Here is a 12,064-nt window from a genome sequence, read left to right as displayed (position 1 = left end):
TTTCACCTTATTGTAGAACAGTTAGCACCATGACTTTGTTTGACAAATTACAGAACTAACAGAAATTTGGGCAATTCTTTCTTCTCCACCTCTGCCTTATTTCATAATTCTTTACTTATCATCCCTGGTGTCTCAAGGAACCATATCAGGATCCTATAGCTCCTGGAGCCTGTCAGACTCTGTCTTCTAGCTCACATGTTGCTGAAGACTTGAGTGCAAGGGAGGGAGATGGGTACAAGTGTACTCAAAGACATGCTGTTTCTATAACTTGTGAGAACCCTAAGATATAGAACTATAAATATAAGTTGCAAAAGGATGAGATTAAGATGCTGTTTGGGGGGAAAAATCCAGTTAAGGTACTCCAAGTTTCCAAAGGGAATATGTATTGCCAGAATAAAATGATGGACAAAGAAAGCATTTTTCATTATGCTGTGGCCTTGGCCCAAAAACACAGTGCAGAACTTTATTGCATACAGAGAAATTGTCTGTCTACACAGAAGGCAGGCTTGGGTTTTCTTACTGACACAGTGTATGTAATCCCATCAGCTTCCCTCCCCTCCAACCCACCTCTGAGTCTCAAATCTTCCTGCTTTAATGGCAAGGGACTGAAGGCAGCTAGAACCAGCAGGTGCTGTAGCTCTCAGATGCCATAGCTCCCACCCTTTAAGTAGAAGGAAATGGCTCTAATATGAAAGAAGGCAGCTCAGGAAAACAGAGACAGCCAGGTTTCTAGCCTGTCTCTGCTGGGCCTATCAGGTTTCGTGGAAAAGCAGTGTGAGAATGGAGAAAAAATATTTATGCATATAATCTCTAATGCATATAATCTGTACCCAAGGACAGTAGTCAGATCCAGAGACATCTCCTCCCCTATGAGGGTGACCTGAGTGTAGGGTCTGCAAATAACAACGTACATAAGCTCATTACTAATTTTACTAATATAATGCAGAACATATTATAAATAATAATATAGAGTGCTTTTCATTATAAATTCCATATTATCAATTGATTCTTCCAGAGACTTTCATTGATTTTTGCCAAACTTGTCTATCCATAGCCAAACTATAGTTGCAATTGATGAATGAGTATAGTTCCAACACGAATGTTGATTTGTTTTTCATTAATGCATAAGATGAAAGTAAAACAAGGATGTACACCAGATCTTCACTCACTTGTCAGTAAAGTGAATAACTTGGCTAGAGATGATGGAAATGTAACTTTTGAGCACTGTGAGACTAGGTTGTCAATTTTTGTGCTCCTCACCGTGTAACAGCTACAGACACATTTTTAAAATTCTTTATTTAAATTCAATTTAGTTAACATATTCTGTATTACTAGTTTCAGGGGTAGAATTAATTTAGTGATTCATCAGTTGCATATAACACCCAGGGCTCATTATATGAAGTGTCCTCCTGAATGCCCATCACCCAGTTACCCCACCCTCTCACCCCCCTCCCTTCCAGCAGGGGAGGGGGTTTCCTATATGTTTCCTATAGTTAAGATTATCTTGTGATTTGCCTCCATCTCTGTTTATATCTTATTTCTCCTTCCCTTCCTCTATGTTCATCTGTTTTCTTTCTTAAATTCCACATATGAGTGAAATCATCTGATATTTGTCTTTCTCTGACTGACTTATTTTGCTTAGCATAATGCCCTCTAGTTCTATCTACATTGTTGCAAATAACAAGATTTCATTCTTTTTGATGGCTGAGTAATATTCCCTTGTGTATATACACACCACATCTTCTTTATCCATTCATCTATTAATGGACATCTGGTCTCTTTCCATATTTTGGCTATTGTAGACATTGCTGCTATGAATATTGGTGGTGCACGTGCCCCCTTTGGATCACTGCATTTTTATCTTTGGGGTAAAAACCAGTAGTGCAATTACTAGATCATAAGGTAGTTCTGTTTTTAATATTTTGAGGAAACTCAATACTGTTTTCCACAGTGGCTGCACCAGTTTGCATTCCCATTAACAGTGTAAGAGGGTTCCCCTTGCTCTCTCCAACATCTGTTGTTTCCTGACTTGTTAATTTTAGCCATTCTGACCAGTGTGAGTTGGTATCTCATTGTGGTTTTAATTTGTATTTCCCTGATGCTGAGTGATATTGAGCCTTTCTTCATGTGTACAGACACATTTTTTACTCTAATCTGCATTATTAACTTCCATTACTTTCTTAGATGTAAATAATTAACAAAATGATAAATCAAACTTTGAGTTATTTCATTCTATGGCTTCCATGCTGTAAATACTACATCCAAGGCTGATGTCAAGCTACCAACATATGATCATTGAACATGCAGTTATGAAGAGATCCCAGTGGTGCACTATTTTATAGTATTTCCATCATACAGATATAGTTAAAAGTAAAAATCAAAAGAGCACAGGTAATAGTAAGATATAGAAATCTAATTATGAAGTGAGGAGTTTTGAGTATTTATCATCTTAAGTTTTAATAAAATTAAATTTAATTAAAATTAATAAAATTATTTGTAAGTTTATGTAATTAAATTTTTAATAATAGCAATGTTTAACAACCAGCTCATAACATTCCTAATAATTTAATTATCAGTGCCTGTGAGTTAGTAGGAGCTGTTTTCTGAGAAGCTCAAGGGAGCATCAGGGACTCTTGACCCTACTTTCATGGACCACTGTTTCAATTACTTTTTTTTTTTTTTTAAGATTTATTTATCTGTTAGGGTGCCTGGGTGGCTCACTCAGTTAAGTGTATGACTTAGGCTCAGGTCATGATCTCAGGGTCCTGGGATGGAGCCCTGCCTCCAGCTCCCTGCTCAATAGGAAGTCTGCTGTCCTTTTGGCCCTCCCCATGCTCATGCACGCTCTCTCTCTCTCAAATACGTAAATAAAATCTTTAAAAAATATATGTATTCACCTGTTTGACAGAGAGAACGTGAGCAGGGGGAGGAGGAGGAGGAGGAGACAAGCAGGCTCCCCTCTGAGTGGAGAGTCTGATGGGGCTTGATCCCAGGACCCTGAGATCATGACCCATGTCAGAATCAAGAGTCGGCCACTCAACCGCCTGAGCCACCCAGGTGCCCCAACTGGCTCACCTTTTATCTGGGTACCTGTTACAGGTGATGTGGGTCAGTTCCTAAAAGGTGTCAAGAATATCTTTGATCTTGCTATGGAAGCTTTTGAAAGACTAAGCCTAAAGCCACACTACACTAAGAAGTCACTCATTTTTATGTGAGCCAAAATGGTATTCTTGTTAAGAACATGGGCCCTGGATTCAGAGTCACCAGTTTCTAGTTATGCTGACCTTTGAATTCTCTGAACTTTAGTTTCCTCATGTGCATAATTTTAGTGCCTGCGATAGGATTCTCATGAGCAGTGAATGACAGTCTGAGTGTTGGGATTCAGCATAGAGCCTAATACACACTAAGTACTTGGTCCATGGTAGGTACTCCTCCTCTGCTTGTCTCCCTTCCTCAAACCCAGCTCACCAAACTGCATCATACCATAGGCACCCAAACCCAGACCACGTGTTAGTAGCAACAGCGGTGGTTAGGTGATTTTTACTAAGTACATGTCATGGACTAGACATCGTTCCCATATCACTTCACTTACTCCTCCCGTAACACTGTGAGGTGAGGTACTATAGAGTAAATCAGTTTTACAGGTGGGGAAACTGTGGGCAGAAGTGCCAAATAAACTCTAAAATACACATGGGTAAGGAAAAAAAAAATGGAAGAACAACTCTTCTCTGATTTTGTAACCCAGTGTTAAAAAATGGTTTTATAAAGATATAATATGCAATACCCTAAATTGGACAATTTATGAAACATGAAAAATAAATTCTATTTTTATATCAAGTTTGTGCTTCAGACTGAGGCTGTAATGAAATTAATCTCTTATCCCTTTGTTGACAGAAAAATTGAAGTCCTAGAATGTGTGCCAAGACTCTGCTCGTCCCGTTTCTCAGAGGGCTCAGTCCCAGGGATCAGGGACTGTTCTGGGCTCTGGGTTATCTTTTCAGCAGCCTCACCCAAGCCTGGCTTTCCCTTGAACGGGTGCTGCTCCTTGGCACCATTCAGCGGCTGTGGAGCTGGAAAAAAACACAGCTCACACTCTCTCAGAGACTGATTTTTTTCAAAATCTTATGCACACCTAGGAACTTAGGGACCAGATAGTTTTGCTGCAGTAACTCTCAACCTGTGAAACAGTTTCCATATATAGTAATGTATCCTAAACAAAAGTAAGAATCTCAAAACATGGCAAATATTTTATTCTAAATCATTGTGCTAAAGACAATGGCAGATTCTATCTTGGAGAAAAATCGTATGTAGAGGAATCAGAAGAGAATATATAAGTACATAAACACATATATACGTGTGTGTGTAAAATAAATAAATAAATTTATATATGTATATATATTTATATATCATCTTTGCTGCCACGTCTAGGAGCTGTGGATGGAAACTCAGTTGGGAGAAATCCTCTACCAAGAAGTTCACAATGATAAAATAGTTCTTTTTTTTTTTTAATATTTAAAAATCTGCTATTGTGGAATTGTCAATCTTCAAAACTTCCCCAATGCTTCTCTTTCCTTTTGCTGTTTATTTTTTTATATGTAAAATTCTATCCTTTCTACTTCCTCTTTGCTCTCCTGAATTTCTGGCATTCCAATGCTGCATTAAGAGAATTTCCATGTAGAAATGAAGCTTTAACTCTGCATTTCTAGCAGGCACTTCTCCAGAAGTTTACAGGCTTTCTCAGGTATAGAATGACTGACTTTGGATTTTTTTCCCTAGATTAGAAACCTCCCTCTCTATAAACCTACTAGTTAACCCGGCTTGTTTTTCTGTTCCCTCTACTCAGAGCTCTGTCCTTGCTTCCTTCTTGTATTTCATCTGATTTAGAAACATGTTCATCTTTCAAAACCTGGAGCATTTGGACACTGTTTTTTAGTCACAAACTTATAAGCAGACCTTCCAGGAGAGAGACAGACATCGGCATTGTTCTGAATTCGAGAGGGTGCATCTGAAGAGAGAGCACTCTTGTCTTAATCAGTTTGGACTGCTATAGAAAAAGTACCACTGACTGGTGGGCTGAACAACAGGCTGATCTCTCAGTTCTGGTGGCTGGGAAGTCCAAGATCAAGGTGTGGGTTGATAGAGTTCCTGGAGAGAAGTCTCCCTGGCTTGCCTTCTCACTGTGTTCTCCATGGTGGAGAGAGGGACATTCTGTCTCTTGGAAGAGCACTAATCCCATTCACAAGGGCTCCACTCTCATGACCTAAGTAACCCCCAAAGGCCCTGCCTCCACTCCCCATTACACCGGGGATTAAGCCGTTAACATACATGTTGTGAAGGGACATAAGCAGTGCATAGCAGCACCCATTCACCTGAACTTTAACTTCTGTGAAAGCCCCACCTCCTGGATCTGTGATTCAGTGATCTCCCCAACCTATAGCAACATTCTCCATTTTTTGAGGTAAAAGAAAATTGAGTTGGGGGATAGAATAAAGCCTTTGATTTCCACACTAGACAGCAGGGTTGTGGAAGTCATGTGTCAGTCAGGCACCTCCTTCCCCTCTTCCTCCCCAGAGAAGGACACCTGCTCTGTACAAGTCAGGAGAAGTAGCTCCTACCATGTCTTTTTTTCAGATCATCATGCAATCTTGGAAAGCAAAGTCATGTGGTGATAAGAGCCTACACTGTTCCTATTCTGGCCCTGCTCTTAATACCCATGTGAATGTGGCCAAGCCTCCATTTCCTTCCTGGGAGGCTGGGATGGTGGTTACAACGCACCTCCTAGAAATCATGTTCGGGATGTAATGTCTGGGAAGCTCCCAGCGTAGTATTTGACCCATGTGAACTTTGTGTATCTTCTTTTTCTCCCTCTCCCCTTCTTCCTACTCCATGATCTCCATCCTCACTGTTGACTCTATCATCTATGAGCATCATCCTCAATCCCAGGTTAAGGGAAAGTTGTGGAAAGTGAGAGGTCTCACAGGAAGACAGCAGGAAGGCTCAGGAAGTATAGGGTATTTCATTGATTATGGTAATAATGAATAGTACTTCCCTTTTTGGGGATACTTACTTAGGTGGTGAATACCAGTGAGTTCCTTAGACATACTATGAGCGTGTAATTCTCACTTTAACTCTTTGGGATCAATATTATTACCTTTGAGTCACAAGAAAGGAAGTAAGCTCAGAGGAGTTAAGCGAGAGTAGGCATCTGTGGAATATGGAGTGATCAATGAAACCTAGTCTTACTACTTCAATACCTCTCCTCTTTCTACTTTGACTATAAAAAGAATAGAAGAACAAATGGAGAAGAGAGAAAAAAGAGCAAAGGGCTTAGGACAAAGGAAAGGGCAAGAGTAAAGAAGAGAAGGAGAAAGCGAGCAGTGCTGGGTCATGCATGTATCACAGGCCACCTTTGAACATGAGTACAGACACCTGATCTCTCACCCCAAACAAAGGTTCAGGGTGGGGTTGTCAGGACTTAGGGGGGAAGTATTTATAGTCCTGGGGTAGAAGTCAGGGGGTTTAAGTAGGTGGGGGACCAAGGGGTGGGAAGCATTGGAGACTTCCTCAACAAGTTCAACTCCTCCCTAATTATACCCTGTAGGTGCCACTCAGAAAATACTGGTGGGAAAATGGGTGCTAGTTATTGTTTGTTCTGTTTTCATGGGAATTAACTCAAGAATCAAGAGAAGAGAGAAGGAATCATCCAGGGAAGGAGTCAAAGTAGCTTCTTGAAAACAACATGTATAACCATTCCAGGTAGTGTAGATGCCCATGCCTGCTGTGAATATGTCCATTTCCTTGGATTTCCTGCATAAGTTTAAGTGTGTGTGTTTCTATAAAAATAGACTTTATGAAATCTTAGCCGAATTTCCAGAATATTCCAAATTTCTGATTCCTTAACAATGCCTCCTATTTATTTTCACTTTCCACTCCTGCATGCATAGAATGTGTCACTGATGACATGTGACTCTCTTGGGCCCTGGACTGACCCTTGAAAACAACCATGAAGTGAGGACAGCATAATTAATGACACTGGATAGTGATCAGCATGTCTCCACAGATTGTTGGTCTTGTTTTCTCTCTTACTGCTAATTGTTTTTTCTTGTGACTCTCCTCAGACTGAAAGTGACCTGCCAGCACACAGCATTATCTCATTCATTCATTCATTCATTCACTAACTCATAATCACTAGTTTATAGTTAATAAAAGAATGAAGAAAATCAGTTGCAGAATTTATATTGCTCAACCATCCATTTCCTTTCATCCTTATTTATTTAAGATAATTGTATTTCAGGCAGTCTTTGTTTATAGCACAATAGAGCAACTTATTTCCCCTTTGACAAGGATTTTCTAAAATGTTGCACTATAAATATAGAGTTAAAGAAGAACCAAATCTGTTCAGTTTCCCCTTATAGCACTCAAGGTTATCTGGTCTTCCTATGTGAAATCCATGATGGTGTTTTGCAAACTTTTATCAGCCAAGAGTTAGAATCTAAAGTAGTGGGATTAATGGGGTGCCTGGGTGGCACATTCAGTTAAATGTCCAACTCTTGGTTTCATCTCAGATCATGATTTCGGGATTGTGAGATCAAACCCCAGGTCAGACTCCACACTCAGCATGAAGTCTGCTTGAGACTCTCTCTCCCACTGCCCCTCCTTGCCCTCCCCACTCTCCTTCTCTTTCAAGTAAATAAATCTTAAAAAATAATTAAATAAATAAAGTAGTGGGTTGAAAAATCTCTTTAATTATAAGAGAATTCCAGTAATACCATGAAAGGAATGTTATATCTTCTTCTCCATGCAGATTTTCTGATGTTATCTTTGTATTAGAATAGGTTATATTTTTATGTTTTGTCATCCAATCCTGCAAATTCCTTTCAATCAGAAGTGAATCTCATTTTAATGGAGATCATGCAGCAGGGTATTTAATTGCCTTCCTGTCACTGAATGTGACTCCAATGTTTTCTAATATAGTTAGAAGCAATGGTATAAATATCTCAGTGGAATTTTCAGCTTAATAGTCCATGCTTTTTATTGTCTTATCCTCTTGGATGAACTGATTTTGTGCTTACATTAAAAAAAAAAAAAAAGGACCATGCATTCTGTTTGATTCCAGGGAAAAATTTGTATTTCATGAGTACAGTACATTTTTATAGCACAGCCTTCACCCAGTTTTCTGATTCTGTTTGTGAAGGCTTTGTGCCTTTCATTGCTTTTCAGCTATATTACAACTCTTCAAATTGCAGATAGCTATTTAAATAATTTCTGTCTATAGAATAGTAAAAAATTTGGTCTAATAGAGGGACAAATCTAGCCTTTCCATGGAAAAGCCACTTTTGCATCTATTTGTAAATTCATGTCAATAATCCTGGTTTATATATGTGCCTATCTTTGATTTTCTTTTGAACTGGTTTTAAAAATATGCCTGGCTCTCTCATTTAATGAAGAGTTAAATAGAATCACTGCCATGTGCTCAGTTTACATCTGCAAAAGAGTTATGATTTTACCTTAAAAAAAAAAATCCTCCCTTAACAATCCCACTGCCTTCCCAGTGGAGCTAGACTAGCCACCTCCTCCCTTTTACTTTATATTCCATGTCATTCACCAACACTTAGAATCAAGTAATAGCTTACTTTTTGCTTTTGTCCTGTGGCCTTTGGTACCACAATAAATTTCAAGTGAATAGTACCACTGGCTTCCTAGCTAGTCATCTAAAAATTATTTGTAGCATACTTACTAAAGAATAGTAATAAAGAATATGGCCAAATAGAGGTGCGGCTATTGGTAGAGTTTAGAGCTTAGGCGGTAAAGCAAATATTTCAGTTATTAAACAAATACATAATGATTAAGATGTCATTTTTTAGAAAGTTAATGTCTATATTCAGCTTTATCATTTTATGAAATAAAGGTAAAATCAACTTTTATTGTTGCTTAAATGCAAAAGGTCAGCTATTAATAGGATTCTCCTTTATGGTGGCACTCTATCCACTTATTTCAAAGAGGGTTAATGTAAGTATAAATCTTTCTTGTAAATACCATCCATTTTTATGCCAGTTAAGGCTTCATAACAGTGGGAGAGGACCAGAGTCTTTTAAAGTGGTTAAATACGGGTATGCAGTGGGGAAATATAGATGACTTTTAAAATCTTTATTCATCCTATTTTCCAGGAGAGAAGCTGGAGTCTTGAAGGATTTAAAGCCACTCTTTGGGATTTCCTAATAAAATTGCTTATCTCTGTGTCTTTGTATGTGTTGTATGTAGTTTGGCACTCTTTTCCCAAAGGAAACAAAAGGAGCCTCTGAAAGCTCATCTTCATCCAGAATGTTAATATTCAGGATCATGCTTAAAAACATTTGGTTGTTGTGTTAGTGGAAATCCTTGGGGAAAGTTTTCTAAGTGTATTTTAAAGGGATAACTCCAACAGTTATTTGGTTCTGAGTCAGTTGGAGGTAGGAAAGATACTTGAATGGCAGGAGCTGCTGGATATTAGTTGGCAATGTTTAACAAACAAACATGATTTTAGTAGAATAAAAAGTGAGCTTGACAATAAAACTCAGGTTTGACATTCTCAAAAGCTTGAGAATGTCTTGGCATTTGGCATATGTATTTCCTCATGACAAGCTTCCTCTTCCTGAAGGAACTAGACATAGCAAAAACCTAGTAAAGGAGGTGTCAATTAGCCCTATGGGGTTGGCTAACAAATGCAGGCACTAACCAGTAAAGTAGAAGTGAACTAGAGATCTCTTCCTTCTCAGCTTCAGTTTCTCATTCATAAAATAAGGTGATTGGTTAAGGTTTATCTTCAGGTCCTTTTAAACTCAATTTTTCTCTATTTTGGAATTTGACTTCATTTTTATCTTTTATATTTTTTGAATTCCATCAACCAATTGCAAAGGACTAAATTTTTAAAAATAGCTAGAGATTATAAGATTATTTTGGAGACATAAGCTCCTGAAGAGTGGAAAGAAAAATTAGTGAGTATAGGAGAAGAAAGAAATGCCATCTTTAGTGATTTTTTAAAGTTATTTATTTATGTATTTAGAAAGAGCACAGGAGCCAGGGGAGGGGCAGAGGGACAGAGAATCTCAAGCAGACTCTTTGCTGAAGGGGGAGCCTGATGCGGGGCTTGGTCCAAGGACCATGAGATCACAGCCCGAGCTGCAATCAAGAGTGGAATGCTTAGCCAACTGAGCCATCCAGGCACCACTCTTTAATGCTTTTTAATGTATGTTTGCAACAAAGGTTAATCACAAAACTGTTGGTAAAGAAAATAAGTAAGATAAGAACCTATTTGTGCCAGAGCCAGTTATTATTACTGTGACTAACACATTATTGTTAAAAGGAAGCTTTTGTCAGTCTCTTATTGTCCAACAAAACAAAGTTAAACAAAACAAAATGATAACAGAATCAAACCACAATGTCTCCACATTGTTTTCCCTTCAACAAGTGGTTTTACTTTAGAGAGTTAACTTCTTCCATTTTGGGGAGGCGTTAATGAAAGTCAACTTTTGCTGGCTGCTTAAAACATTAGCAGATTAGGGGTCCCTGGCTGACCAGTTGGTGGAGCATGAGACTCCTTGATCTCAGGTGTTGTGAGTTTGAGCCCCACATCGGCTGTAGAAATTACTTAAAAATAAAATCTTAAAAAAAAAAAAAAAAACAAACACCAAAAACATAAGCAGATTAGTCAGTGACCATACCAGAGGTATTTCTGTTTGATTTCAACTTGGCTTATGATTACCTTCAATAAAAACCAAAGAAGACAAAACACCTGTCAATCATAATGGCATATCTACATGAACATTAAGAAATAGAGATGATCAAGAACAAGAAAATAAAAGTCCCTTTTTGGGGTGTCTGGGTGGTTCAGAAGGTTAAGTGTCTGCCTTCAGCTCAGTTTGTGATCACACGGTCCTGGGATCAAACTCCTTGTGGAGCCCAGTGTGAACCCCACCCTGGGTTGAGACCCCTACTCAGCAGGGAGTCTACTTCTCCCTCTGTCCCTCCCCTTACTTGTGCTCTCTCCTAATCTCTCTCTCAAATAAATCAATAAAATCTCTAAAAAACATTTCTCATTATTCTGCCATCCAAAGATAAGCAAAGTTAGATATTGTTGTCTATTTAATAAATTACTTATAAAAAAGGATTTTATTGTACTTAACCAGATACAGTTCTTACAAATTCTTTCTTTCTACTCCTTATATCATGAATCTTTTGGGTGTTAAATATTATACTACTCTGTTTTTGTTTTTGTTTTTAAGATTTTATTTATCTGACAGAGAGACAGTGAGAGAGGGAACATAAATAGGAGGAATGGGAGAGGGAGAAAAAGGCTCCCTGTTGAGCAGAGAACCTGAAGCTGGGCTTGATCACAGGACCAAGGGATCATGACCTGAGCCAAAGGCAGATGCTTAACAGCTAAGCCACCCAGGTGTCCCTCTATCTGTTTTTTGGTTATAAGATGATCTATTGTATGGCCTACCAAAATTTATTGAAATAAATTCATTTATTGGATATTATGTTATTCTTTAGTTTTTGCATTCATCTTCCCTTGAATTCAGACAACAGACATTTATTGAACATTTACAGTATCCTAGACACTGTGGTTGATGAAGATATTATGGAGAACAGGACAAACAAGGTCCCTGCCCACATGGAACTGCAGTCGAGTATGAGACAAGTATAAATCTCAAACTCATCATGTCTAAAACTTATCTTATTTTATCATTTGCTCAAAAACACTCCCTTGAAGTCCCATGATTCACTTAGAGTTTTGTAGTCAGGTTGAACTCCTTCCTTTCCCTCAGTCCTCATAACCTAAACTTCACTAATTGTGTTGATTTTCAAGTCCATCTTCTACAAAGCTCTTGAAGTTTTCTGTATTTCCATTTTCACCTCCCTATTGCAAGTTCTCATATCACCATCATTGATTTACCTCTAAAATCTCAAGAAGTACTCTGTTTTAGTACCACGATTCTTTGTCACTCTAGTTTTGTTACTCCAGTTTCCCCAGCTTAGTCTTTTCAGAGTCCATGGAATTTCTTTTAGCCCCCACCCCAAAGTC

The sequence above is a fragment of the Lontra canadensis genome, unplaced genomic scaffold, assembly GCF_010015895.1.
Source record: "Lontra canadensis isolate GAN:19392208 unplaced genomic scaffold, GSC_riverotter_1.0 scaffold85, whole genome shotgun sequence".
Lineage (NCBI taxonomy): Eukaryota > Metazoa > Chordata > Mammalia > Carnivora > Mustelidae > Lontra > Lontra canadensis.
This window is presented reverse-complemented; position numbering follows the sequence as displayed.